The 27,613-nt window shown below is 42.1% G+C and overlaps 2 protein-coding genes and 1 long non-coding RNA gene across 3 annotated transcripts in view; 1 reads left to right on the plus strand and 2 right to left on the minus strand.

The window, feature by feature from the left end:
* The window catches only part of LOC131483359 (zinc finger protein 585B-like), a 759,159-nt gene that overhangs the window by 421,244 nt on the left and 310,302 nt on the right, over positions 1-27,613 (minus strand). The window lies entirely within an intron of this gene.
* LOC118760750 (zinc finger protein 585A-like) overlaps positions 1-27,613 on the plus strand; it is a 215,250-nt gene that overhangs the window by 34,045 nt on the left and 153,592 nt on the right.
* LOC131477980 (uncharacterized) lies at positions 7,604-8,629 on the minus strand. Its single transcript, XR_009244234.1, has 3 exons — positions 8,503-8,629; positions 8,278-8,370; positions 7,604-7,666 (listed from the first exon to the last, which is right to left on the minus strand). It is a non-coding gene; the product is annotated as an uncharacterized LOC131477980 (long non-coding RNA).

The following is a 27,613-nucleotide window of genomic DNA, read 5'->3' on the forward strand; positions in this document are numbered from 1 at the left end:
TTCTTTAAAATCTGAATGGCAGTTTGACCTTGAAGAGCTGCAGCAATAGTTAAGCCTTGCATGTAAGATGGAGTTACCTTGGCACAAACTCGAACATAGTCTGACAACATTCCTGCCCTTCTCACTGGCTGAATTAAGGTTTGGCAAGTTGAAGCAGCATTTTCAAAAGCTAGCTGTTTAACTATGAGATCTGTAGCTATATTGTTAATTACTGTCCAGCTCACCGCTTCTGTGGGCCTAAGCTACAAAATCTTCAAAAGGCTCCTAAGGCTTCTGTTTAACATTTACAAAACCTGAAGTCTTTTGATCTGGAGACGGCAGGCATTTCCATGATTCTATTGCCATGGAGGAGATAAGCTGTAATGTCTCCTTAGATAGAGTAACTTGTTCTGAAATGTCAAGATGAGTGCCCTGTCCTAACAGCATTTCTAAGGTAAGAGAAGGTTTGCCATACCTCACAGTAGTCTTGGCCCGTAGTCAGAGACAGCATCCTTTAGTTCTTTAATAAGCTTATAAGGCAACGGTTCCCATTCAGGTTCATTCTATTCATAAATAACAGGAAAACAGAAAAAATCACCTTCCTTATGTGCCTGCTGCATATCTCCTCTAAAGCCAGTCTTTGCTGGATCTGGTCTAGCTGGAAAGGGCTCACAAGGCTTAGCAGAATACCTTGGAGGCTTATCATCAACAGCAGGAGACCTTTTATCATGCATTTCAGCCATTTGCTCTTCTTCTGATCTAAATATTTCTGGTTTCAAAAGATCTTCTTCATCTGTTAAACCTTCCTGATCAGTTTTACAATATTTTACATTATCTTCAGGACAGACACTTTGTATTGAGCCATAACTAAGGCCTAAGCCTCCCTTCTCAGGGTCAAGAAGGAGGGTATGTTCTCTTGTCAGGGCTGAAGGCACGGAATAAGGCTCAGGGCCCACATCTAGTGCATGCCATAAAACATTCCAGATGGTATATGCAGAGGATGGCATGCCCACTCTTCCATTATTCCGATACCACCTTTTCATATCATTCCCTACCTGATCCCATGTGTGTAAGTCTAAAGCGCCCTGCTCAATAAAGCACGGGATAACTTTTTGTACAGATTGTAAAAATTCTAATAATTGCTTTTTGCTAACTTTAATGCTCTTCCTCTGTAAGGTATGTTTAATAAGATCAGCATATAAACTTCTTTCACTAGAACCACTCTGGCCCATTTTTACAGCACAGAGGGTACACAACTTCTCAATATAAGTTCTGACTATTCACCCCTCCTAACCTGACCTTCTGTCAGGGGCCTGTAGCACCCTGGGTGAAGTCCTATCCATGCCTCAAACAAAAGGAAAGACCTACCTTCATCGAGCACTCACGTTGGGTGCACCTTGCCAGAGACCAGCTCCAGCTGAGTTCGGAACTCGCGAAGGGTGTGGTTGAGGCACAAAAAGAGAAAGAGATGGACCACTAGGATTCCATGATCATTGTGGACTATGCATTAAAGTTGTCCGCTTTATTTATACAGAATCAGTCAAACTTTGGCTAGAATTTTTACGTCATGGTCATTCTATATCTAGTCTTGAATCAGCTTAAGGGAGGAAGTGTATCACAGGAGGCAGGACCCAAAGATCAAAGAAAGAGGGGAAGAATGGGTTTCCCCTACACCTGGAGAGTTAGCACCCTTGATTAGCATAAGATCAATGGGGGAGGAGGATCCTATGCATAGGTTTCTGCTATTCTTTTGATTGGCATAGGATCAAAGGGGGAGTTAACACCCCTGATCAGCAAATTGTCAATGAGGGCAGCTGTGACAGCAGTGGTGAAAAACCTCTTGGCTAAAAGCGATATCACAACATCAGCTTTCAAGCTCGCATTGGTACTATATGTTAATTCCGCAGAGGCAGACAATGCCTAAATAGATTACAGAAATCTCAGTGGGATTGTCCGGTGTCCATGCAAAGGGAAGCGGAGCTGCATTCAGGTGATCATAGAGATATTGCCGTCAGAGCCCTGCTACACAGCAGGAAGGCCCTTGTGGCCCTGCCAGCAATGGAACAAGACTCTTCACAACTTCCTGTCTTCCACACCCATCACATGGACCCCAGCATTTCTCCATACTGATTTCCATAGAGGCTGTACAAGCCTGCAGTCCCACCAGCAGTGAAGTAGGGTTCCCTTTTCCCCACATCCTCACCAACAAGTGTTGTTGGTGGATTTTTTTATGTGAGCCATCCTTACTGGCGTTAGGTGGTACCACATTGTTGTCTTAATTTGGATTTCCCTTATTGCCAGGGATCTTGAGCATTTTTTCTTATGTTTGTTTGCCATTTGTGTTTGTTCCTTGCTGAAATGTCTGCCCATTTTTCGTGCCCATTTCTTGAGTGGTTTGTTTGTTTTGGTGCTTAGGTTGTTGTGGAGATCTTTGTATATTCTGGATATTACTCCCCTATCAGCTATGTAGTGCACAAAGATCTTCTCCCATTCTGTGGGTTGCTTTTGACTTTGTTAAATGTTTCCCTTGCTGTGCAGAAGCTGCTTAGTTTGATGAAGTCCCATTTGTGTATTTTGGTCTTGATTGCTAGTGCTTTTGATGTCCTTTTTAGGAAGTCGGGGCCTACACCTCAATCTTGCAGAGTGTCTCCAACATTTTCTTCCAAAAGTTTGAAGGTTTCTGGATGTAGATTTAGATCTTTTATCCATTTAGATTTGATCTTAGTGTATGGTGAGAAATGTGGGTCTAGTTTCAGCAGGCTATTAACCAGTTGTCCCAACAGCATTTACTGAAGAGACCTTCCCATTTGCTTGGATTGTCAACTTTTTGTCAAAGAGTATTTGGCTGTATCTGTGTGGTTCCCTTCTGTTGTTTCTATTCTGCTCCATTGGTCCCCCTCTCTATCTTTGTGCTGGTACCAGGCTGTTTTGATAACCACCACCCTATAATATGTCTGTGATATAGTACAGAGGTCTGGGACAGTGATTCCCCCTGTTGACATCCTATTCTTCAGGATGGTTCTAGCTTTTAGTGACGTTTTGGGGTGGCACTGGCTCCTTCTTCTGCCTCATTTCTTTTCCTGTGGCCTCGCCCCATATCTATGTGATCTGATATTGCTGGCTTCTAATCCTTGACCTCTGCTGCCCCCTAGTGGCTAACCTGAGGACTTGCTGACTTAGTTTGTTTTTCCTTCTTTGTGGTGCCTTGGTTCCCCTCCCCCTACTTCTTCAGTCTGCAGTATTGTGGGCTCTTTAAAACAGGGTGAAATTTATGGTAGCTATTGGATCTCCCATCTGTGGGTTCCTGTGGCCCTGGGATTGGCTCAGCTCAGTGCTGGGGAGTTCTAGTTGCCAGGTTCACCCAGGATCTTTGTTTCTGTGCCTAATCACCCTCTCCAGCCCATCTGCTCAGATCCAAGCCTGTCATGAATTGTTTAGTTCAGGCACCCTTCATCATGTTTTGTTCCGAAGATCAGTTCAGGCACCCTTCACTGCATTTTGTTCCCAAGTTCCGCCTGCCTCTCACCTCCTGCTAAGGGTGAACACTTTCCTGTGTTAGCGGCTCTTTGAGGTTCACTCCCTGAATTTTGCTCACCAGATTTTACTCAAGTCTCTGCAGCCTGGGGCACCTTCCATGTCCTTCTCAGGTTGTTGATCCTAGTCATTTGTGTCTGTTTTACTGCTGTGTGCCACCTGGTGGCACTGGGGGATTTACCACAGTGTTCCCCGGGGTTCTTTTCCCCTCAGGCTCACTTTAGACTGCTCCTGTCCCTAACTTTTAGGACCCTCAGTCACTTCAGTCTAACTTTGTCAGCCATCTTGACTCCCCTCTTCTGTTATTCTCTTAAACATTTCAAATAACATGTTTTAAATTCACATTGTACTCAAGATCTTAATTTTTCATCAAATGATTAAAACAATAGTAAGATCAATGCAATCGGTAAGCACTATAAATATAATGAAATGAAAAGATATGTTTCAATCATACAATTTGCAGACACAGATCATTAAAACTAGGGTAGAATATCATCAATCACTATTTGACAAAGATACAAATCAAAAGTGACAAATCATGTTTGCACAATACTGATATATACCACTACCCCCTTTTGTTGTTACTTATTTTTTTGCTACTCTACATAACAGAATATCATATTTGCATATCTATATTTAGAATATTTCACTCAACATCTTGGCCTTTAGTTACACTCATTTTGACATAATAGACAGAATTTTGTTTCCACAGCAGAACAACAGCCCGTTGTACACAGATACTACATTTTCCTTATTCAAATATCTGATGATGGACACCTCAATTCATTCAATATCTTGTGTATTATGAATAGTACTGTTTTTAAAATGATGGTAACTCTTTTACACAATGTGTTCCTAACTTTCAGAAAATACAACCATAACTGGCACTAGGGCAGAGGCAGCTCTTTCATCGGTGGGCCAGCTCAAAGTGTATTCTTCCCCCTTCCCACAAATAGTAGCCTAGTCAGGGAATTATGTGGAAAAGGGTTCCCATTCCTGTGTTGATGTGTGATAATCCTGTCCATGAAAGGCACATTACACGACACATTGTTTAAAAAGATTTATTTGTTTGTTTATTTATTTATTTTTATTACCAAGTCAGATATACGGAGAGGAGGAGACACAGAGAGGAAGATCTACAGGCCTGTCAACTTGCTCATTTTGAAAGTTAATAGCTAAAACTGAACAATCATAACTGTATTATTATATGGAATTGTCCTGGCATGGGTTGGGGGCAGACCAGGCTGAATCAGTTCACGTCATCCACTGACAAATCCAAGCACCAGAACAGAGTGTGGGTCGAGCCAGAATTGGGCGCAGCAAAAAAACCAGTACACATTACGGAATGCCAAGGTGAGATGACGTATGCCAGATGCTAATTCTTTCAAGTAGAATCACAGAACCACCTGGAGAGTGCATAATCTGGGAGTGGGAGTGGGCTGGGAGGGAAATAGTGGGATACTCCCTCTTGGGTTACCACTAACACAGCAAGGCACAAAAACAGATAGGAGCAGGGGTGGCTAGACAGAAAGGCACCCAACAACATACATGAGGGCTGGATAGTGGAGCTGGTTAGATTGAACTAGGCTTTAATACCCACTGACATGTATGGGAGCTAAATGGGGTATGGTACAGATTGGACTAGTCTGCTACACATACTGGCAAACCAGGATAGGGGGTGGGCGTTGTAGGGGTTACTTTGGGTTGCTCTGCCTAGGCTGCAGCTCCCACTGGTTTGTGTGACCACTGAGTATGAAGTGGGCAGGATTCAGGCTAGACTGCAGCACCCATTGGTTCCAGTAGAAGACAGGCTTGGAAACAGAACCAACCCAGCAATTGCAAACACCAGCTGATCGTGGCGATGGACTGTGCCAGGCCCTGTACTTGCTAGTACACACAAGAATCTGGTCTGGAAACAACTCAGACAAAGTTTCTTTGCGGATGCCCCCAATCGAAAAACCAGACTCAGAACCCTAACCATGAAAAGACAAGAGGACAGAACAAGTCAATCAACCACCTCAGCTACACTTTGCCAGTGAAAAACTGGGCAAATGGAGACTCTATGGAGGACTATGTCAATCAGTGGATTCTTCAAAGACCTCATCGTGCTTGCAGTGGTGAGACTGGCAGCAATTCATACCTATTGAACTACCAAAACCACTTAAGCAAGACCCTCGCAATATGCCCCACAACAGGGACCAGGGATGGGAGGGAGATTGGTGGGCTTCTCCCATAAAATCTCCTTTTATCGCAGATATATGAAGGAAACAATATGGAAAGAATAGTCTTACCCATTTTCCTGTAACCCTTCAAATTCTTTACCCAAATTAACTATGTAACGATTGTCAAAAATACAGTAAAACATGGAAAAAGGAAAATAAAATTTGTGTTTATATTTGTTGGAAATCTAGATATACAGAGGATATGAGACACATAGGAAGATCTTCCACGTGCTGATTCACTTCCCAAAAAATCATAACTTTCTGAGCTGAGCAGCCTTAAAGCCAAGAACCAGGAGCTTTTTCTGGGTCTGCCATGCAGGTGTATAGTCACAAGCCTGTGGGGTGTTCTCAGCAGTTTTCCCAGGACAAAGGCTGCTGAGGTCTATGCGGTTCATGTGAAAGACACGAAGGTGTGAAGAGAACTTTTCCATTGAAGACAAGGCCACAAGGAATTTCCTGTGCCTACAACCACCTGAAAAGCAGTTCCACCTCCCTTTGCACAGACACGGGACAACCCCACAGATACTTATGCTATCTATTTAGGCATTGTCTGCCACTGTGGAGTTGCTTTTTACGATCAGTGTGAGCTTGCAAGTTGATGTTGGTGATAACGTCTTAGCTAAAGGGCCTTTTACTACTCCTGCTCTCTCGGCTGCCCTACTCATCATATGAAAATCAAGGGTGTTAAGTCCCTACATGTAGCAGGAACCTATGCTTAGGGTTGTCCTCCCACATTGGCCATATCCTAATCAAGGATGTTAAGTCCCTATTTGTAGTGGAAATCTATTCTTTCCCTCTTTCCTTAATCTTTATGTCCCTCCTTCTGTGATATACTTCCTTAACTATTTCAAGTCTAAGTTGTAGACTCAGGAGTGTAATAGGAATGTGTTACTGATTGACATGTACCATCTATTGAGAACTCCCTGACCACAGGATTAGGGCGGCTGATATCCTGCACCAAGGGGAAACAATTAGCAGAACTATCCTTAGGAATGGCTGCTTGACCAGGTGTGAAAAGTGGGTGTCAGAGTTTGTGAAGGCTTCTGATGAAAAAAAGAGGACTGTTTTTAAAATTTTCTGTTATGATCCTGAAACTGCAGTGGTCCATTTATTTTCCATGCCTACTCCAAGCACCCTTCTCAAGTTCTGAACTTCACTTGAGCTGGACTCTGGCAACGGGCAGTAGCTGGCTGTTTAGTGGGGCTGCCAGGGGCACAAACAAGTGTCCATATATGATCCCAGTGCATGCAAGGCGAGGGACAGCCAATAGGCTACCATGCCATGCCCACGGGTTTGATCTTTAAAAATGACCTATGTGGGCATTTCGATGACCCCCTGTACATTTCACACATGAGTTCAGAAAAACCCAGTTTTTTCAACTTTGTCACTCCTATGACTGCCTAACACTGAGAGCTGAACAGCCATAGAATGGCCAGTGCAGATTTGAAGCTGTGTAGTAGCAGCTATTTCCTTGCTGGTTGAGAGACAACCAATGCAATGGGAAGTGTCTTACTCACAGGTTCCTGTACAGACAAGGAATGCTCAGAGGACACTTAAAAATCAAAGATCATTCCAAAAAATTTTGCTGTCTCCATTCAAGAGGCGCACCGTCTCCTGGCTCTCTCCCAAGAAATGCTATTTGATCCCCTCTGCTTTCTACATTCACCTGGTCACTTTGCAAATAAAACTTCTGTCTGCAAATGAAAAAAAAAGTAGAAAGAAAGAATGAAATCCTATTTGTCAAGTCTCATTTTTATACAATTTCCCTTTCATCTTGTGCTGCAGTTCTGGCCAGAGCTAATGCTAAGCATCTTTGTGGCAATACAGCTCTCTTTTCAGTTATAATGTAATTTTTATACTTAAAACTTGCCTGAAGATTATTTCTTGACCTTTCTGATTAGCTCCAAACAGCTCATTCTTTCCATGGGGATCTGAAATGAGTAAAAGAGTAACCACATCTATGAATCACATCTAAATGTTTCTTTTCAAATGTTCCAATGAAGCCAATGAGATTTGTTGCCATTCTAGATACAGCACATTTTAATATTAGTGAAATGTGGACATTTATGAGCATTTTTAAAGAGGCATTACATCTCATCTATTAATGCCTTAACACAATACCTATATTTCTAAAATAAAATTTTCAATTATATGAGATTGCGTATTTAACTTAAAGCGGGAAATGACAAAAAATATGGTATAAAAATTCAAAATAAGGCTTGGGGTACCTTACATCCCATCTTAGCACTAATTTGTCTTTTCCTGGCTACTCTGCTTCAAAAACAACTTCCTGAAAATGTATCTTGGGAAGTGGCAGATGTGATTCAAGTGTTTGTGATCATGAAAAGACCCATATATACTTCTAGATTTTTGGTGACAGGCTGGCAAATTTCTAGAATAAACCTATACATGGAGACTAGAGAATAACTGTGTCTCACCAGCCGTCCTTCTGGAAGAAACTTAGAGTAAAAATCAAATATAATTCCAGTCAACAATTACTGAGCTATGTATCAATTCTCCTGCCAATTATGTGCTGACCTACCTGCAAGTCTCTGCTTCACAGGTTTCTCCACTGTCCATGGTGCTGATTCTTGCTCCAACTTGAAGATCACATCAGGCTTTGTCATGGAGTACCCTGTTAATGGAGAATGATGTAGATTTTCCAAAATCACCATTAGTCCTACCAACTACTACACTTTATAATCTCTTCTTTCGTTTGTCATCTATACAGAAGTATTCTGTTTGGGCATGATACAGTTTCACTCACCCAAGGATAGCAGACTGTTACAGGTCTCAAGCATCACCTCCCTGTACAGGGTCCTCTGAGTATTGTCCATTATCTGCCATTCTTCCTGGGTAAGGTCCACAGCCACATCTTCAAATGACACCAACACCTGTAACAGCACATGTCTCCTCAGTTCTGGATCATTAAAGAGAAACACTAACAGTACATTCTCTGTATATTTAATTTGCAACTTCTGTGAATGTAGTTTAATTTACAATTCATATAGCATCACAGAGTAAAAGTTAAATGAAAATATCTTGTGCTGTGTTACTTTTGCAATTCTAATATTACAACAAAATATTCCTTATTCTCATAAAGGTTGTTTTCTCTAAAGATTCTCATTCTAATGAACTGTTGAAGGCATTGCTGGAATAGCTCTTCAAGTGGAAGATATCACTATATTCGTCCGTTATTACCACTCTGCTTTTCAACTAAATTAAGACAAGTAATAATATTGACACTGAACCAAAATATTAACCCAGGACCTATAATACTAAGCTGAGTTTAACTCTGCTGGGCGTGTTCAATTTGCAACTTCTATGAATGCAGCTTAATTTACAATGTATATGGCAAATAAGGTAAAAACAAAATAGAACGTTTTGTCCTGTATTACGTTTGCAATTCTGAAGCTACAAATCCATTATTATCCTGTTTCAGATCTCTTTCTATAATGAGCATAAAATGAGTTCATTGTGCAATCTTTAGATACACATGAGAAAAATAACATGCTAGATTAGATAATTAAGACATATGCTTAGGGTCAGGCTGTGTGGCCTAGTCGCTAAAGTCTTCGCCTTGAACGCCCCGGGATCCCATATAGGTGCCGGTTCTAGTCCCAGCAGCTCCACTTCCCACCCAGCTCCCTGCTTGTGGCCTGGGAACCAGTCAAGGATGGCCCAAAGTTTTGGAACCCTGCACCCACATGGGAGACCCGGAGGAGGTTCCTGGTTCCTGGCTTCAGATCAGCGGAGCACCAGCTGTTGCAGCTCATTTGGGGAGTGAATCATTGAACAGAAGATCTTCCTCTCTGTCTCTATATGCTTAGAATTGTACAAGATGATAAGTTTTTTGAGTAGCTTACTAATGATTTCCTCAAACATACTGAGTTACTTAAAAATATTATAAAGCAATAATTCACTTCAATTTTCTTATTTCAAAGTGAAATAATGAAATACTGAAAATATTTTTAAATTGTACTTGCATAATTAAATATTTCCTGCAGCTTATATTGCAATTAAATATAGATAATAGAAAATCATATGTATCAATAATACATATTATATATGTACATACACAAAGTAAAAAAATATGGAATACATATGCATGAAATTCCAGTGTATAAATATATAAAACAATATATATTTTTTCACTTTGGAGTATGCACATACTAAAACTCTATTTTTATTTATTTTCTGTGGAATAACATAAAGTGTAGTTTTTTTTTCCTATAATATTCATTTATTCATTAATTACATTGCATTACATGACACAATTTCATAGGTACAGGGATTCCCCCCCCTTCACCCCAAACCCTTCCCCTATCATGAATTCCTTCACCTTGATGCATAACCACAGCTCAAGTTCCGTTGAGATTCCCTAATTAAAAGTTTACACCATACAGAGTCCAGCATCTCACTTGTCCAGTTCAAGTTCGACGGCCTCTTAGGGATGCCCTCTCAGGTTTGTAGGCAGAGCCAGCAGAGCGTCACCTCGATCAATTAGAAGCTCCAACATATCATCAGCAACAGTCCAGGTATGATGAGGCTGGTGCAGTGTCCACTGATTGACATAGTCCGTCTTAGGGTTTCCCCTTGTCCAGTTTTCCGCTGCAAGCATAAAGCTGAGGTGGTTGATTCATCTACTCCATTTTCCATCTTTTTTTGATTAATGCTTTGATTCCTCCATTTTGTTCAGGGGAATCCCCCTAAAAAAAACTTTGATGCATTCCCAGTCCAGGCTCCTACATGTACTACTAGTAAGCACAGTGCCCGCCACCGTCCATCACTCCGATCAGCTGATGGTTTTAACCCCTGGGTTGGTTCTCTTCTGAGCCCCGACCTCTATTGGAACCAATGAGTATCGCATCTCTCCCCGGCTCTGCCCATCACACTCTCGTCCCTTACCTAAACCAGTGGGAGGAGTGCTGGTCGGGTGTTGCATTCCCTGCTAGCACAGGCCATTTCACCTTGGCATTTTGTGTTTTGTACTGTTTTTTTTTTTTTTTTTTTTTTTTTTTTTTTCGCAACCAAACCCGGCCAGGCCCCCACACAGTTTCAGCACTTGGGCTTGCCAGTGGATGACGTGAACCGACTCAGCCTGGTCTGCCCCAACCCGAGCCAAGTGTATTCCAGTGGGTCACATTCTAAAGCCTCTTCTGGGTTATTTACCTCCATGCTTCTTGCGTTTATTTGTAGAGTCAGTGTCCTGTCAGAGGAACTGTACAGGTTCCTCCTCCGACTCCTGCATGGTGTCGGGCTTCACGCATTCCAGCAGGTCCTTCGGCCAGCTCCGCTCTTCAATCCAGTTTGGTTCCTGCTGTTGAGAGTTTCAGCCCAGCCACGGCTCGTCCATACCCACGCATATCTCATACAAGGCTCAGATGGGATTGAGGCCTAGCCGAGCCTGTCCAACGTCTATCCTGGTCCTCCGGAGCACCAAACTGTGCTGTGGTCTAATCCGGCATGGTGCGTCAAAGCCGAATTGATATTTGTGCCAAGGGATTACAACTGTGACCCGACCAGAACTCAGCCTCCCTCCAGTTCCTATGCCTCTTAGTGGTAGGCTCCACGCAGCCAAGGCCTCCACCACGCTCTCCAACCAGGCCTGTTGCCAGCCAGTGTTAACTATGCCAGAGGTTGCTCTGGTCAACCCAGAGCATCCTATAGACTGTCATGCCTCCTGCATAGACTCCACCGGCCCTTCTAAACCGTCCAATGGGGTCAGAGTGTCAGGGGATTGGTCCACGTATGGCTCACACATTCTAGCCCCGAGCATGGTTCTTGAATGCCAGTCAGTGTCTTAGTAATGCCTTCTGTGACCCCTCTGCTGATCCATAAAGTGTAGTTTTAATTTCTATATATACACTACAGCTTAGGAGGGAAATAAATGATAATCTCTTAAACAACTATCTTGTGACAATTAGTTGGTATCAGCCAGTCAGATCCTGCCAGGTGAAAAGACATACATATAACACAAAGGCCACGCTGTAACAAACCGAATCCTTTTTTTTATATTTTGGAAGCTCTTTAGCATTAAGCAGTTATCTGGGTTGTTCTTGTATTCCAGTTATTATTTACTACTTTTAACATTAAAAAAGAGCTAATGTAACTGATATGTATCATTTTAACAGCATGATACTTTTCAATCTTCTCTTTTTCCCTATTTTTTTTTAAGATTTATTCATTTTATTACAGCCAGATATACACAGAGGAGGAGAGACAGAGAGGAAGATCTTCCATCTGATGATTCACTCCCCAAGTGAGCCGCAACGGGCCGGTGCTCACCAATCCGAAGCCAGGAACCTGGAACCTCTTCCGGGTCTTCCACGCGGGTGCAGTGTCCCAATGCATTGGGCATTGGGCCATCCTCAACTGCTTTCCCAGGCCACAAGCAGGGAGCTGGATGGAAAGTGGAGCTGCCGGGACTAGAACCAGGGCCCATATGGGATCCTGGTGCATTCAAGACGAGGACTTCAGCCGCTAGGCCACGCCGCCGGGCCCCCCTGGTTTTTTGTGTGTGTGATCAGTTTTCTTCACTTTTTCTTAACTCACAAATTTTTTATTCAGAGGAAATTCAAGTTATTTTTTTTTTAACATTTTTTTTTATTATTGGAAAGCCGGATATACAGAGAGGAGAAGAGACAGAGAGGAAGACCTTCCATCCGATGTTTCACTCCCCAAGTGAGCCAGTGTGCACCAATCTGATGCCGGGTGCAGGAACCTCTTCTGGGTCTCCCATGCGGGTGCAGGGTCCCAAAGCTTTTGGGCCATCCTAGACTGCTTTCCCAGGCCACAAGCAGGGAGCTAGATGGGAAGTGGAGCTGCCGGGATTAGAACTGGCGCCCATATGGAATCCCAGGGCTTTCAAGGTGAGGACTTTAACCACTCTGCCACGCCGCCGGGCCCTTGAGTTATTTTTTAAATTATGTTGCATTATGTGACACAGTTTTATAGGCTATAGGATTTCCCAAGCACCTCCCTGTAAAAACCCCTACCTTGGTTAGGGTTTTTAACATAAAGTGGTGTTGGATTTTGTCAAAGGCTTTTTCTGTATCTATTGATACTATTAAATGACTTTTGTTCTTCAGTTTTTGGATGTGGTGTATCACATTTCTGAATTTCCATATGTTGAACCATCCCTGCATGCCAGGGATGAATCCTGCTTGGTCTGGATGAATGATCTGTCTGATGCTTTTTTGAATTCTATTGGCTAAGATTTTGTTGAGAATCTTAGCATCAATGTTCATCAGAGAGATAGGATTGTAGTTTTCCTTCTCTGTTAATTCCCTATCTGGTTTTGGGATTAAGTCATTTTGGCTTCATAGAATGAGTTTGGAAGGGTTGCTTCCTTTTCTATTATTTTGAAGAGCTTGTAGAGGATTGGGGTTAGCTATATTTGGGATGTTTTGTAGAAATCTGTGATGAAGCCAATTGGGTCTGGGCTTTTCTTTGTTGGGAGATCTTTAATCACTGACTCTATGTCTGCTTCGGTTATGGGTTTGTTCAGGTCTTCTGTTGCCTCTGAGGTAAGCCTTTCTAAGTGGTGGAAGTCTAGGAACCTTTCCATTTCCTGGTGGTTTTCTGATTTGTTAGAGTACAGTTCCTTGTAGTAATTTCTAATTATTTTCTTAGTGGTTGCAGTGTCTGTTGTTATGTTGCCGTTTTCATCTTTGATGCTCCTGTTCTTGCTTTCTCTTGTCTTTTCTTTGTCAGTCAGGTCAGTGGGGTGTCTATTTTATTTATCTTCTCAAGAAACCAGCTGTTTGATTCATTGATTTTTTATATAGGTTTTTAATTTCTATTTGGTTTATCTCCTCCCTTGTTTTGATAATTTCTTGTTTCCTATTATTTGTGGGGTTATTTTGCTGCTATTTTCCATTTCCTGGAGGTGTGTGCTTAATTCCAGTAATTGGTGTCTTTCTTGGGCCTTGACATGAGCACCAATTGCAATGAGCTTACCACATAACACTGCTTTAGTGGTGTTCCACAAGTTTTGGAATGTTGTATCTGAGTTTTTATTGGTTTCCATAATTTTTTTAATCTCATCTTTAATTTCTTCTCTAACTCATTCTTTGTTTAATAGCATATTACTGAACCTCCAAGAGTTTATATATTTCCTGGGACATTTTGAATTATTGATTTCCAATTTCATTCTGTGGTGGTCTGAGAAGGTGCATGGTATGATTCCAGTTTTTTTTTTTTTTTTAAGTTAGTTTTACTTGCTTTGTGTCCTATCATGTGGTCTGTCCTGGAGAAGGTTCCATACAGTGCTGAGAAAAAATGTAGATGTAGCAATGAAAGGTTCTATAAATGTCTACTAAGTCCAATTGTTCCATTGTTTGTGTGAGCTCTGTAGTTTCTCTGTTGAGCCTTTGTCTTGTTGATCTGTCTATTGGTGTTAATGGGTGTTCACATATCACATGATTATTGTATGTTCATCTGTATCTTCCTATAAGTCTATAAGTAATTACTTCCCGTAGCTGAGTGCATCTCAATTTGGGGCATACATATTAAGGATGGCAATCACTTACTGATGGATCATTCCTTTCAACAATAACAAATGCACTTCTGTGACCTTTTTGATGTTTGTCACATTGAAGTCTGCATTATCTGAAATCAGGACCAATACACCAGCCTTTTTTTCTCATCCATTGGCGTGAAATATCTTTTTCTATCCCTTCAGTTTCAGTTCCTATATTTTCTGGTTAGATGTGTCTCTTGTAGGAAAGAGACATTTGGGTTCTGTTTGTTGATCCAATCCGTTAAGCTATGTCTTTTGACTGATGAATTTAGGCCATTTATGTTAAGAGTTGATACTGAGAGACTGCGATTTTGTCCTGCCATGTGCATGTGTATTTGTGGGTGTTGGTATCTGATTGTCTTGCCTTGTGTGGACTTCACTGGGGACATCTTTCTGTGTGCCATCCTTGCTTATGGTTTCCTTCTTTTTCTGGGATTAGCACGTTTATAAAGAGATTTTGTAGGACTACTTTTGTGCTGGCATATTCTTCCAGTTTCTCCTTGCTATGGAAGTATCTAATCTCATTCTCAAATACAAATGAGATCTTTGCTGGGTACATTATTTTTAGTTGACAGTTGTTCTGTTTCAGGATTTGAAAGATTTTATTCCATTCTCTCTTTGCTTGGAGTGCTTGATCTGAGAAGTTAGCAGTGATCCTGATTTGCCTGCCCCTAAATGTAAGCTTGTCCATGTTTCATGCTATTCTCAGAATTCTTTCTTTGTATTCGTTGGAGGGGAGCTTGAGTACCACATATCTGGGTGAGGGACTCTTTTGATCAAATCTGTTGGGGGTTCTCTGACCTTCCTGGATTTGGGCTGGGTTCATGTTCCAAGCGTTTTGGAAGTTCTCCTGCATAATTTCATCAAGCACCGCTACATACCTATCTCTCTTTCCACTCCTTCTGGAAGGCCTATAATTCTGATATTCGACTTCTTGATGTTGTCGTTCATTTCCTGTATGGTCTATTGGCCTTGTTTAATTGTTTCACCAGCTGTTTGATGTTCTGCCTATTTTCATTCTGGGAATCTTCCAATTCAGAGATCCTGTCTTCTGTTGCAGTAATTCTGTTGGATAGGCTCTCAACTCTGTGCTGCAGTTCAAGGATCTCATTTGTTGACTAATTTTGTTTCTGTGTTCATGTGACTTTTGACCTCCTTAAGCTCCTCCCATCATTTTCATTGTCTCTTAAGAGTTTTATAATTATTTTTCTGAATTCCTTGTCTAATAGGTCGTCAATTACTTCAGCTATTATCTCTGCGATTGACCAGGCCTTTTGGTGACTTTTGGGGTGGCACTGGCTTTTTCCTGACTCATTTCTTTTCCTGTGACCTTGCCCCATATCTATGTGATCTGATATTGCTGGCTTCTAATCCTTGAGCTCTGCTGCCACCTCGTGCAGACCTAGATGTGTTTCTCCTTTTGTGGTGCCTTGGTTCCCCTCCCCTACTTCTTCAGTCTGCAGTACTGTGGGCTCTTTAAAACAGGGCGATATTTACGGTAGCTATTGGATCTCTCTTTTGTAGGGTTCTCATGGCCCTAGAATTGGCACCACCCAGTCCTGGGGAGTTCCAGCTCCCAAGTTTGCCCAGGTTCTTTGTTTCTGTACCTAGTCACCCTCTCCAGCCAGTCTGCCCTGATCCAAGACTGCCATGAATTGCTTCGTTCAGGCACCCTTCACCATGTTTTGTTCTCAAGATCCACCTGCACCTCACCTCCTGCTAAGGACGGATAATACCCTGTGTTAGCGGCTCCCTGAAGTTCGCTCACCAGATTTCGCTGAAGTCTCTGCAGCCTGGGGCACCTTCCTTGTCCTTCTCAGGTTGCTGATCCTAGTCATTCGCATCTATTTTACCGCTGTGTGCCACCTTTCTCAGTCCTGACGGCACTGGGGGATTTACCAAGTGTTCCCTGTGGCTCTTTTCCTTTCAGGCTCACTTCAGGCTGCTCCTGTCCCGAACTTTTAGGTCCCTGGGTCACATCAGTCTAACTCCGTTGGCCATCTTGACTCCCCTCCCCCGTTATCCTTTTTTTTCTTTTTTTAAAACTTTTTTTTAATTCATTAATTACATTGTATTATGTGACACAGTTTCAAAGGTACTGGGATTTCCCTCCACCCCTACCCAAACCCTCCCCCCATGGTGGATTCCTCCACCCTGCTGCACAACCACAGTTCAAGTTCAGCTGAGATTCCCCCCTTGCAAGCATATACCAAACAAAGAGTCCAGCATCTCATTGTCCAATCAAGTTCAATGGCTTCTTAGGTAGACCCTCTCTGGTCTAACAATTGAAAGAACATGTTTTAAATTCACATTGTACTCAAGATCTTAATTTTTCATTAAGTGATTAAAACAATAGTAAGATGACCAATTTAATAGGTAAGTAGTATAAAAATAATGAAATAAAAAAGGTTTCAATCATACAATTGATAGACACAGATCATTAAAACTAGGCTAGAATATCATCATTCACTATTTAACAAAGATATAAATCCAAAGTGACAAATCATGTTTGCAGCAATACTGATATATACCACTGGCCCCACTTTGTGTTGTTGCTTGTTATATTTTTTTGCTATTCTATATAACAATTTCATGTTTGTATATCTGTGCTTGGAATATTTCACTCAACATCTTGGCATCTAGTTACACTCATTTTCGTATAATACACAGAATTTTGTTTCTAAAACTCAATAACAGCCCATTGTACACAGATACTACTTTTTCCTTACAAAATTTTCTAATCATGGACACCTCAATTCATTCCACATCTTGTGTATTATGAATAGTACTGTTATTAAAAAGATAGTATCTCTTTTACAGAATGTGTTCATAACTTTCAGAAAATACAGCTAGTAGTGAGATTACTCAGATTAATCTCATTTAAATTTGTTTCTTTTTAGTTATTTATTTTAAATTTATTCATTAATTACATTGTATTACGTGACACAGTTTCATAGGTATTGGGATTCTCCCTACCCCTCCCCAAACCCTCCTCCCATGGTAGATTCCTCCACCTTGATGCATTACCACAGTTCAAGTTCAGGAATCATTTAAATTAAATCCTTTAAATTTTATGTAGGCTTTTTAAAATTTTAATCTTCTTTTAAAAGATTTTGTTGTCTTTATTTCAAAATCAATACAGAGACAAAGAGCTACAGAGAGCAAGTTATTCCATCCGATGATTTACTGCCTAAGTGGTCTCAATGACTGGTGCTGTGCCAATACGAAGACAGGAGCCAGGAGCTCTTAAGGTTCACCAATGCAAGTGTAAAGTCCAAGGCTATGCGCCATTCTTGACTATTTTCCCAGGCCACAGGCAGATAGCTTGATGGGAAGCAGGGCTACAGGAATTAGAACCAGTGTCTATATGGGATCCCAGCACATTCAAGGCAAGGAGTTTAGCTGCTAGGCTACCATGCTGAACCAGCAATCATATTTCTAAACATTTAAGAAATTTTATACTATTTTTCACGTGCTGACTTAATCTATAACTCCATCAGCATTGTATAAATATTCTCATTTTTTACTTCCTTACCAGTATTTGTTACCCTTTCTTTGAAAAAAAAAAAAGCCATTTTGACAGGGTTGTGATGTTGATTTACATTTCCCAAAGGCTACATTTTGAGAACTATCTACTGAAGTCCTTTGATCGTTTCTACACCCAAGAGAGAATGTTTATGTTGTTAAGGTCACATGGAGCTTGAAACATAAAAGTTGCCAATTTGAACAACAAATGGAACTTCCTGTGTCTTGATATTTGACAAATTTTTGAGTGATATAGAGGGCCAGCGTGGTGGCCTAGCAGCTAAAGTCCTTGCCTTGATGGCACCAAGATCCCATAAGGCGACCACTTCTAATCAACACAGCTCCACTTTCCTTCCAGCTCCCTGCTTGTGCCCTGAGGAAGCAGTCGAGGATGGCCCAAAGCTTGGGAAACCTGCACCCACATGGGAGACCTGGAGGAATCTGCTGGTTCCTGGCCCTGGATTTGCATAGTTCTGGCTGTTGCTGTCACTTGGGCAATGACTCATCAGATCAAAGATGTTCCTCACTGTCTCCTCTCCTCTCTGTATATCTGACTTTGCAATAAAAGTAAAAATAAAAAATATATTTAAAAAAAAGATAAGAGAATCCCTAATAATCCAAAAAACTTATAATACAAGTACAATCTCTCTAGCAAAAAACAAAAGCCAAAAACCCTAATATTTCTTAATGAAACACGGCTTTTACTTAGATTTGGGATTTTTTGTTTCCCTGTTTTTGAATCATTTATTTATTTGAAAACCAGAGATAGAGAAATTGGAAAAGGGGCCTGACACAATAGCCTAGCGGTGAAAGCCCTCACAGTGCACGCACCAGGATGCCATAGAGGTGCCAGTGTGTGTTCTGGCTAATCCACATCCTAACCAGCACCCTGCCTGTAGTGTGGGAATGTGGTAAAGGGCAGCCAAAAGCCTTGGGACCCTGAACCTGTGTGCTAGGTCAAGAAGAAACTCCAGGCTTCTGATCAGCTCAGTTCCTTCCATTGCATCTCTTTCAGAGAGTAGATGGAGAATCTTTGTGGCCCCTTCTTTCTGTATAACTGCCTCTCAAAAATATATACATATATGAATTTTCTATGATTATTGTGAATGATGTTTACATATGTGATCAGGGTGGGAAGGTTCAAGGCTTAGGGAAAAGTTGACGTGATCATTGTTTCCAAGTTTTCTATTTCTTCTTCCTATGGAACTGGACCATATTCTGCTTGGTCATTTTCCATCCAGCTCCCTGCTTGTGGCCTCAAAAAGCATTAGACAAGAAGGCTCAAAGCCATGGGATCCAGCACCTGAATGGGAGACCTGGAAGAAGTTCCTGGCTTCAGATCGGCTCAGCTCTGCAGCTCCAGCCATTGCAGCCACTTTGGGATTATACCAGTGAATGGAAGATCTGTCTCTCCTTCTTCGTGTAAATCTGAGTTTCCAATCAATAAAAATGAGAAAACACATTTAGCAAATTGTACCTTAACAATGGCATTATACTTTTATTTGTAGTCATCAAGATTTCACTCCTATTGACACATTATAGCACATTCAGTGTGGGCTGGGTTTAAGAATTATTACACCAGGGCCCGGCGGCACGGCCTAGTGGCTAAAGTCCTCGCCTTGAACACCCCGGGATCCCATATGGGTGCTGCTTCTAATCCTGGCTGCTCCACTTCCCACCCAGCTCCCTGCTTGTGGGCTGAGAAAGGAGTTGACGACGGCCCAAAGCCTGGGGTTCCTGCACCCATCTGGAGACCTGGAGGAGGTTCCTGGTTCCTGGCTTCAGATTGGCAAGGACCAGCTGTTGCGCTCACTTGGGGAGTGAAATCATCAGATGGAAGATCTTCCTCTCTGTCTCTCCTCCTCTATGTATATCCGCCTTTCCAAAAAAATAATAAATCTTTTTTAAAAAACATTCTTATACCAATGGTAAACATAGTTACGACACTGAAAAAGTTATTAAGCTCAATGCATAGTAGATTTATAGGACGATCTTCATTTAATTTGTGCATCAGTCACAAATTAAATAAGCATGTATTACAGCTTAACTATGACTGTCAACTCAAATGCTACCTGGTGGGGACGACTAACAGCCTGCCTGCCTATGACCTGAGGCATGGCTTAGAGCCATGTTTGCAGTACTTGACCTGTGACATGATTAGAGGTTCTAAAGGGACAGACATGCCTTCTAGTCAATTACAGTGTCATTGTTGTGTGGGAGGGCTGTCTGGGACTGCCCTTCTGCTTTCTCTCTTCCTAGTGAGTTGTGTTCACTTTACAATAAATGGACATGCTCCCGCAGACTGTTCCCGGTGGTTCTTGCAGCCCAAGAACTCTGACACCTCATCCCCTTGGTGGTTTCGGGCATGTTGGCAGGAAAATCCTGAGACTCAAAAGCAATAAAAGCAGATACCAAAATGGACAAAACTAAAAATATTTCTACAAAGAAGATAATCAAAAGGCTAATTAATTCACACAAAAAGATTTTCAGCATGATTCATCATTAAGTGAATGAAACTGGCAACCACAATGATATGCCACTTTATATCTATTGCAATGTCCTTCATTAAAACAACCTTGGCAAGAATAACTCAAGTTGCCTTCAAGCAGCCAGGCCCTGTTCTGTCCTTCTAACAACCAGACGAAAGCGGCCAGTGGGGCTAGGGTTCTCTTTGTGCACATGCCAAGGCCAGGATGGTTTAAGCTGCCTTTAAGCAACCAGACCATGCTGTGTCCCTCACCTCAGCCAAAGTTGGCCATTGCTGTCCAGGATCCAGTTTGGCACTTAGCCCAGGCCAGAATGGCTCAAGCTGCCTTCAAGTAGCCAGACTGGGTTATGCCTTTTCCACCACCAGCCAAGAGGTGACACTGGGTACAAGCTCATGTTTACGCTCTCAGCAAAGGCCAAGATGTCTGAAGCTGAATTCAAGCAGCTAGGCTGGGATGCTTGATTCCAGGAGCAAGAATTGCAGATTGCTCAGGAGAAGGAGTAAGGGGGATGTGTGGGAGGCAGGACCACTGAAGGAGTATGTTGCAGTTGAGGAATGACTTCTGAAGGACTTCTACTGACAAAAGCCACTTTGCTTGCAGGTAAATGAGGGGGCTAACACCTAGTGGTTTGGCAGCTATAACTGAAGAAATTTCTGGGTCAGACGAGTGAGTACACATGCCCACATGGGAGACCTTAACTGGGATGTTTAAGATGGACTACCACCACCCACCAGTGCACACATAAAGTAGGGCTGGGGGCCTGTCTGGCAGGGAAAGATTACACTACTGCCAACGAGTTTCATAGAAGGGGCAGATAATGTTAAGCTGGGCCATGACACCAACAGGCATGCATAAGAACTAGGTCTGGGGATAGATCCTGTGGGGAGTATGAGGGCTCAACCTGTGGAACTGCAATTTCTGAAGGCTGGCTCAAGAGCTGAGAGTTGTAAAGAGCTGAGCTACACATGACCATGGAACCCTCTGACACTCATGGATACTGGAATTGGGAACAGGACACACTGGTCCAGGCTGCAGCAAAGAGCAGTCTGCTGCTCAAAACAACAAGCAAAGGAACCATGGTTGGGGGCAGACATAGTAGGCGTAATAGGGTGTCACTTTGATTGGGATGCAGTTCCCAAGTGGTGTACATGAGAGCTGAATGTGGGATGCGCACGGTTGGCCTCCACCACAGCATCCACTGGTTTGCATAAGACATGGGACTAGAGACAAACTTATCCAGCAACTGCAACAACCTGTGTGTGCATAGGCTGATGTGGGTGATAGACTGAGCTGACCCCATACTGGCAAGTACAAACACAAGTCTATGATCACCTCAGAGAGTTTCTTCAGGGATACTGTGTCACGCCACCTCCAGTGGAGCCTGAGTGAAAAATCGCCGGGCCGAGGCAGAAGCTTCAAGGAAGGATGCCTCCTGGATTCGGTTGCATCTCTAGTGGTCTTGGCATTCCTGGCTGTACTCTCTTTATTCTTACCTTTATGGCTGGAATAATATTGTTTATGTGCGGCAAAGGCTCAATGTTCCTTTATAGTTCTATGAAGCCTTCTGACAGGAGACTGGACAAGGATAACAAACAGTATGAGATAATAAGTATTAAGTCACTAGCTTTAATAGATCTACCTAGGACTATTTTTGAGAAATTTTAAAAAAAAGATTATAGTAGAAATCTATAGCTTAAAAAGCTGTACAGGAAGAAAAGCTAAGAAAAATAGGCAAGTTAATATTGAAACCAATGTAAGGCACAAAACACAATATGAGCTAACTGCTTAATGATTAAAACTGTAGCTAGTGCCAAACTGTGTCCACAAGAAACAGCAACTGCTGTCTGTCACCAGGCTATTAGAGAGCAATCTTTTTTCATTAGACCCGCTTACCTCCCTGGAATAATTGTTTGTAGAAATGAATAAGCAAGAAAATGTCCCATTGCAATAATCTATTGTAAATAAGCTCATGCCTTGCCTTTGCAAAATGCACTCAGATACAACTGCCTTGAGTTGTCGTGTCTGTTTGTCACTCGCCGAATCCTTGCCCACCGTACCCAGGGTCCTGTTCCCATCAGACTGATTGCTCCCAGCCAAGCCGGTTCATTTCAATATTGACCACTGATCCAATCGACTCAGAACTCCAAATATTTGGACAAATGTGGAATCTGTGCATTAACTTTGGAGTTCATGTATCAGAACAGGACCTCCTCATTTGTTGAATGAACATACTCAGATGCACATAGTGGATATGGCAGTCTGTTGGAGCCTGCACATGAAGCAGGGCAGAAAAGATTGGACAACTACCCCAGGCAAGCGTTGACACTAAAGATATAGATGAATGGAAACTAGTTGGAATGTCAACTAATGGACCGTGAGAGGATTTCTTATGGAAACCACTTGAACAGAACCCTCAGAGCATGCTCCTCAGCAGGGACCCTGGAAATAAGATGGCCATTCTACATCCACGGTTCTATTGTAGGGATTCTGGGAGTGGCTTTTCTCCTTCTCTCCACAATCCTCCAGACACAAAAAGAAGAAAATTTGGAAACAATGGTCTCACCCACTTTCCCCTAATTCTCGATCCTTCCTAGCTTAATCAGTATCCACATGTGCATGCATGCTCCCTTCTCAACTGTGTAAACATCATCAAAATAAAATTTAAAGAAAGAACCATAAGAAATTAAAAACTGCAATTCAAGACACACATTCTGCAGCATATTTTTATGGCAACCAAAGCACACTCTTATTTCTAACTATACTTCCTATTGCCAATGAGAAAGAACCAACCATGATCAGAGGAATATAGATATCAAAAGTTTTCACTTTACATGGTCAACACCTGAACAATAACAACTAAAATGTCAAATAGCTTCCTAAGCACTTATCTCCACATCTCAGAAAAATAAGAAGCCAACTCTAGGAGTAGAAACAGGAAATTCAAAATACAGATTAATGAAGAAATGAAAAAAAAAACTCTATTCAGCAATACTGAAGATAAAGGAAACATTCATTGTTCTTAAAAGGAAAACAAAATCAATAAACCTTTCACTAGATTAATCAAAAAGTAGGTTCAAGTATATAACATCAAAAAGAAGAGGGACATATTACAATTGGTATCACAGTAGAGGAGTGGATCAGGGCTGTCTGGACAAAGTGGGTTCTGTCACTACTTGTGAGATGAAAGAGCTGCTGCATTTTTTTTTATAAACATTATTTTTATTGGAAAGCATGATATACAAAAAAAAAAAAAAAGCAGGCGAGACAGAGAGGATGATCTTCCATCTGCTGATTCACTCCCCAAGTGGCCACAAAGGCCGGAACTGAGCAGATTTGAAGCCAGGAACCCAGAGCTTCTTCCGGGACTCCCACACAAGTGCAAGGCCCCATGTGTTTGGGCCATCCTCCACTGCTTTCCCATGCCACAATCAGGGAACTCGTTGAAATCACCTTATAGAAAGCATTCAATGAACTTCTTCATTTATTTTGTAATAACATATATGTAAGTTGAGGAAATCTACAAATACATAAATATATCCGAATATACCTCAGTTGAGGTACACAGAAATAGGTCTCAATAAAATAATACCTACACATAACAAACCTATAGCCATCACACAACTGAAGGCCAAAAAAACAAAAGCATCTCCTCTAAGATACATGACCAAATTAGAATGACTACTTTTTATTGTTATGTAAGTTAATATTCACCCAAATAAAGTGGGCAAGGTAAGGAAGTAAAAGTCACAGAAATAAAAATATACTAAATTAGTATACTAAAAAAGATAGTAAATTAGTTGTGATTCTAGATTTCACTGATTCCCCTGATGTTATTAATAGTGAAACCTAATGAATACCAAGAGACTGCATTCAGTCATTAAAAACAACAAATTCTTACTTGTTACCAAATAGATGAACATGGATGTAGTGGAATGAAATAAGGCAAATGTAGAAAAAAAACTAACATGTTATCATATATAACTGTTAAAAATAGCTGCAAACTTAGAATTGTGATTGCTACGGGTTGGTCAGAGTGAAGACCAGGGCTAGGAAGGAGGTAGAAAGGTAGCAAAGAGAGACAGAAGGAACAAGATCCAGTGTTCCATCCCAGTGCATGGTGACTGCAGTTCACAATGATAAGGCAACTGGAACGGAGGACCCCTATAGAGATATTTAAATACTACATGTACCCAGTGATAATATTCAAGCACATGTTGATCAAAATTCACTAGATTTTTTAAAAAAATCACAATCATCCCTTCACATTAAAATGATCTATTTAGAAGATATTAAACACCCCAGCTCTAGGCAGCTGCCTAGTTTGCATTGTACCTAGGTAAGTGTTACTTAGGTGTGAGAAAAGAAGCTAATAGCTGGTGGGCATCCTGGGCCTGGTTAATGCCGAATATGTGTTAACAATAACAGTGTGTCCTACCGCGCAGAAACCAATGTCATCGGAAAGACAACCAGAAGCCCTGAGCGGTCTGCAGAAACAGAAGAACAATAAATGTCCTTAAGGACCAGGAAGGAGAGCTTTCTCTGGTCCGAGCCTGGCTCCACCTCTGGACCCCCGCTCTCCCTTGCAATGACCATCGGGATCGCTTCCAAAACCCCTCACAGCAAACAATCATACAAACTAAAAAAAAAAAAAAAAAACCTAAAATAAATAGACAAACAACAGAAAGTAGAGCTTGAAATCTCACAGGAAAGAGCTGGTGTGGATTGGCTCATACCTCGCTGGGTGGGACACAAAGATTAGTCACTCCTCACCATGGTGTTGAGGATTTTCCTGCACACCCTCCTCCCCCCAAAAAAATGTTCTGCACCTTAAATGTCGACAAATATCTTGTTAGAGTTACAAGCCAGTGGAGATTATCCTAAAATCTGCCAAGATCAGCAAAAATTTACTTCAACACAACAAATTGCTAAATACTAAAATGAAACAGACACGAAACAGCTGAATGGTACCTTACAGCCATTTTAAGGTATATAGCAGCCGGTCCTGTATATAAACTAAAAGTGAAATGTCAATGAGCTAATCATAGGTTGTGGTTAGGACTTGTTTTTTTTTTTATGTTTTGTTTTGTTTTTGTTTTTGTTTTTGTTTTGTTTTTGTTTCTGTTTTTTTGTATGCTTGCTTGTTTTTTGCTTTTTTTTAACATACTGGTTACTCAAAACCATGTCAATTCCATAATATTGCAAATTGCTGTTGATGTTATACTGGGACTCTTAATTGACTGTGATGATATTCTACCAGCTCTAACTTCAGACGAGAAATGGTCTCCCCAAGAAAATGTTCAACCCATCTGGACAATAAGTAGCTGGATTCCATGCTTGGTATATGTTTGCAAGGAAAGAATCTTGATTGAATTTGAACTGTAATACTGCATCAAGGTGGAGGAATCCACTTGGGGGGAGGGAAGGGGGAGGGGTGGGGGGATTCCCAGAGCCTATGAAACTGTCACATAATGGTAAATAATTAATTATATATATATAGAATAAAAAAAAGAAAAAAGAAAAAAGAGAAAAAACAATACCAGTGTGTCAGCATAGTTGCATATTCTTTTTCTTTCTTTTTTCTTTCTTTTTTTTCTTTAAGATATGTGGGAAGGACCTCGGGCTGTGCTAATGGAGCTGCCAGCAGCATGGGGCTGCTGGGGGTGCCTGAGTCAGCTCACACTCAATACTTAGAGTACTAGCAACAGCCATTGATGCCAAGTGCTGAGTGAATTCTGGGATTGTGGGCAGCCAGAGCACCAACTGGAACCAGGCTTCAGCTGCTGGCTTCACCTAGGGTTGAGCTTTAGAGTCTTGGGGTGTGGAATTGTTACCTAGGGACATCCATGGATAAGGCCACTGTACGTGTAGGTAATGAATGAATCCTGAGGGATACCCAGTGACAGGGCCACTGCCCTTGCAGGAAAATGAAGGGACTGAGACATGGTGGTTTGGAGGGGAGAGACCAGAAGCACTGTATGGGTCAGGCTGATACACCAGCCCAAATGGGAGTCCTGAGTAGGAATTCTCTTAGTAAGGAATACTGCTGACCACCACATGCTAGTCCATGCAAAAGTTAGGGCTGGGGATCTGTCTGACAAGGCTAGATCCCACTGCCTGACTGAATGTTGGAACAGGGATGGGTCATATTGGGCAGGGCAATGACATTAGCGCAAGTGAGAGAACCAGGTTCAAGAGTAGATTCTGTGGGAGATATGTGGGCCTAAACCTGTGGAAATGCAAGTCCCACTGGTTAGCTCAAGAGCTGGGAGAGTGATGGGTTGAGCTAGGTGTGACCATAGAACCTGTCATCACTCACGGGTTCAGACACCGAGAATAATCCGGGCAGGTCCAGGCTCCAGCACCAGCATATGTATCCTAAAAGAGGGTGTAAAGTAGGACAGGCCACAACATTCATAAGCTCACACAAGGCCAAGATGGAGGGGCAGGCTATGCTGTGCAAGGGCCTAGCACCCACTGACATGAATGAGATCCGGGTCGGGGAGTAGGCAGAGTGGGAGAACTTGGGAAACTCTCCTGCTTGGTTATAGCTCCTGCTGGTGAGCACATGATCCACATCTGGGGGTTGGGCAAGCTGGGCAAGTTAGCTCTACCTGTTGGCAAATGTGTGGGTTGCTTGTGCAAGGGGGCAGACCACGCAGGGAAAAATAAATTCACCTCACCAGCAAGTGAAGAATCCGGGCCAGAGGATAGGTCATTCCAGGCTAGGGTGTCACATCTACAAGTTTTCATAGGCCAAGGATAAGTGTAGACTGAGCATGTCTAGGTTACAGTAACCACCAGTAAGAGTTAGAGTGGGAGCAGGCTGGGTCCGGCCACGCTCCAACATTTCAAAGCAAAGGCCAAGACAGGTGAGGGACTATGCCAAACTGGGTCAGAGAAACCACTGGAAAAAGCAAGATTTATGGCTGGGAACAGGCCTGGCTGGGGAGCTAAGGGTATACCCTGAGTAGGTTGTAGTTCCTACTGGTAAATGTGAGGGCCTGAGTAAGGGCTGTTTTCTGGTCTGGACATGGCTGCAGTCCCTTTTGCACAAGTGTGGACTAGGTCTGGTGTGTGCCACACTGAGCTACACTCCAGCACACACTTGTGCTTGTGAGAACAAGGCGTACTGTAGGATGGACTAGGCTACATCTCTCCCTGTTGAGCTATGTATGAACTGGATGTGGACGATCCTGGGCTGGGCTGTAATATCCAACAGAAAAAAACAGAATGGGTTGAGGGCCAATCAGGAAAGGCCACTGTTTCTGCTAAGACAGGAGATGGACGAAGTAGGGCTGCACCATGGACCCACTCATCTGGCATTGGGATAAGTTCTCATG

Source organism: Ochotona princeps, chromosome 25, assembly GCF_030435755.1.
Source record: "Ochotona princeps isolate mOchPri1 chromosome 25, mOchPri1.hap1, whole genome shotgun sequence".
Lineage (NCBI taxonomy): Eukaryota > Metazoa > Chordata > Mammalia > Lagomorpha > Ochotonidae > Ochotona > Ochotona princeps.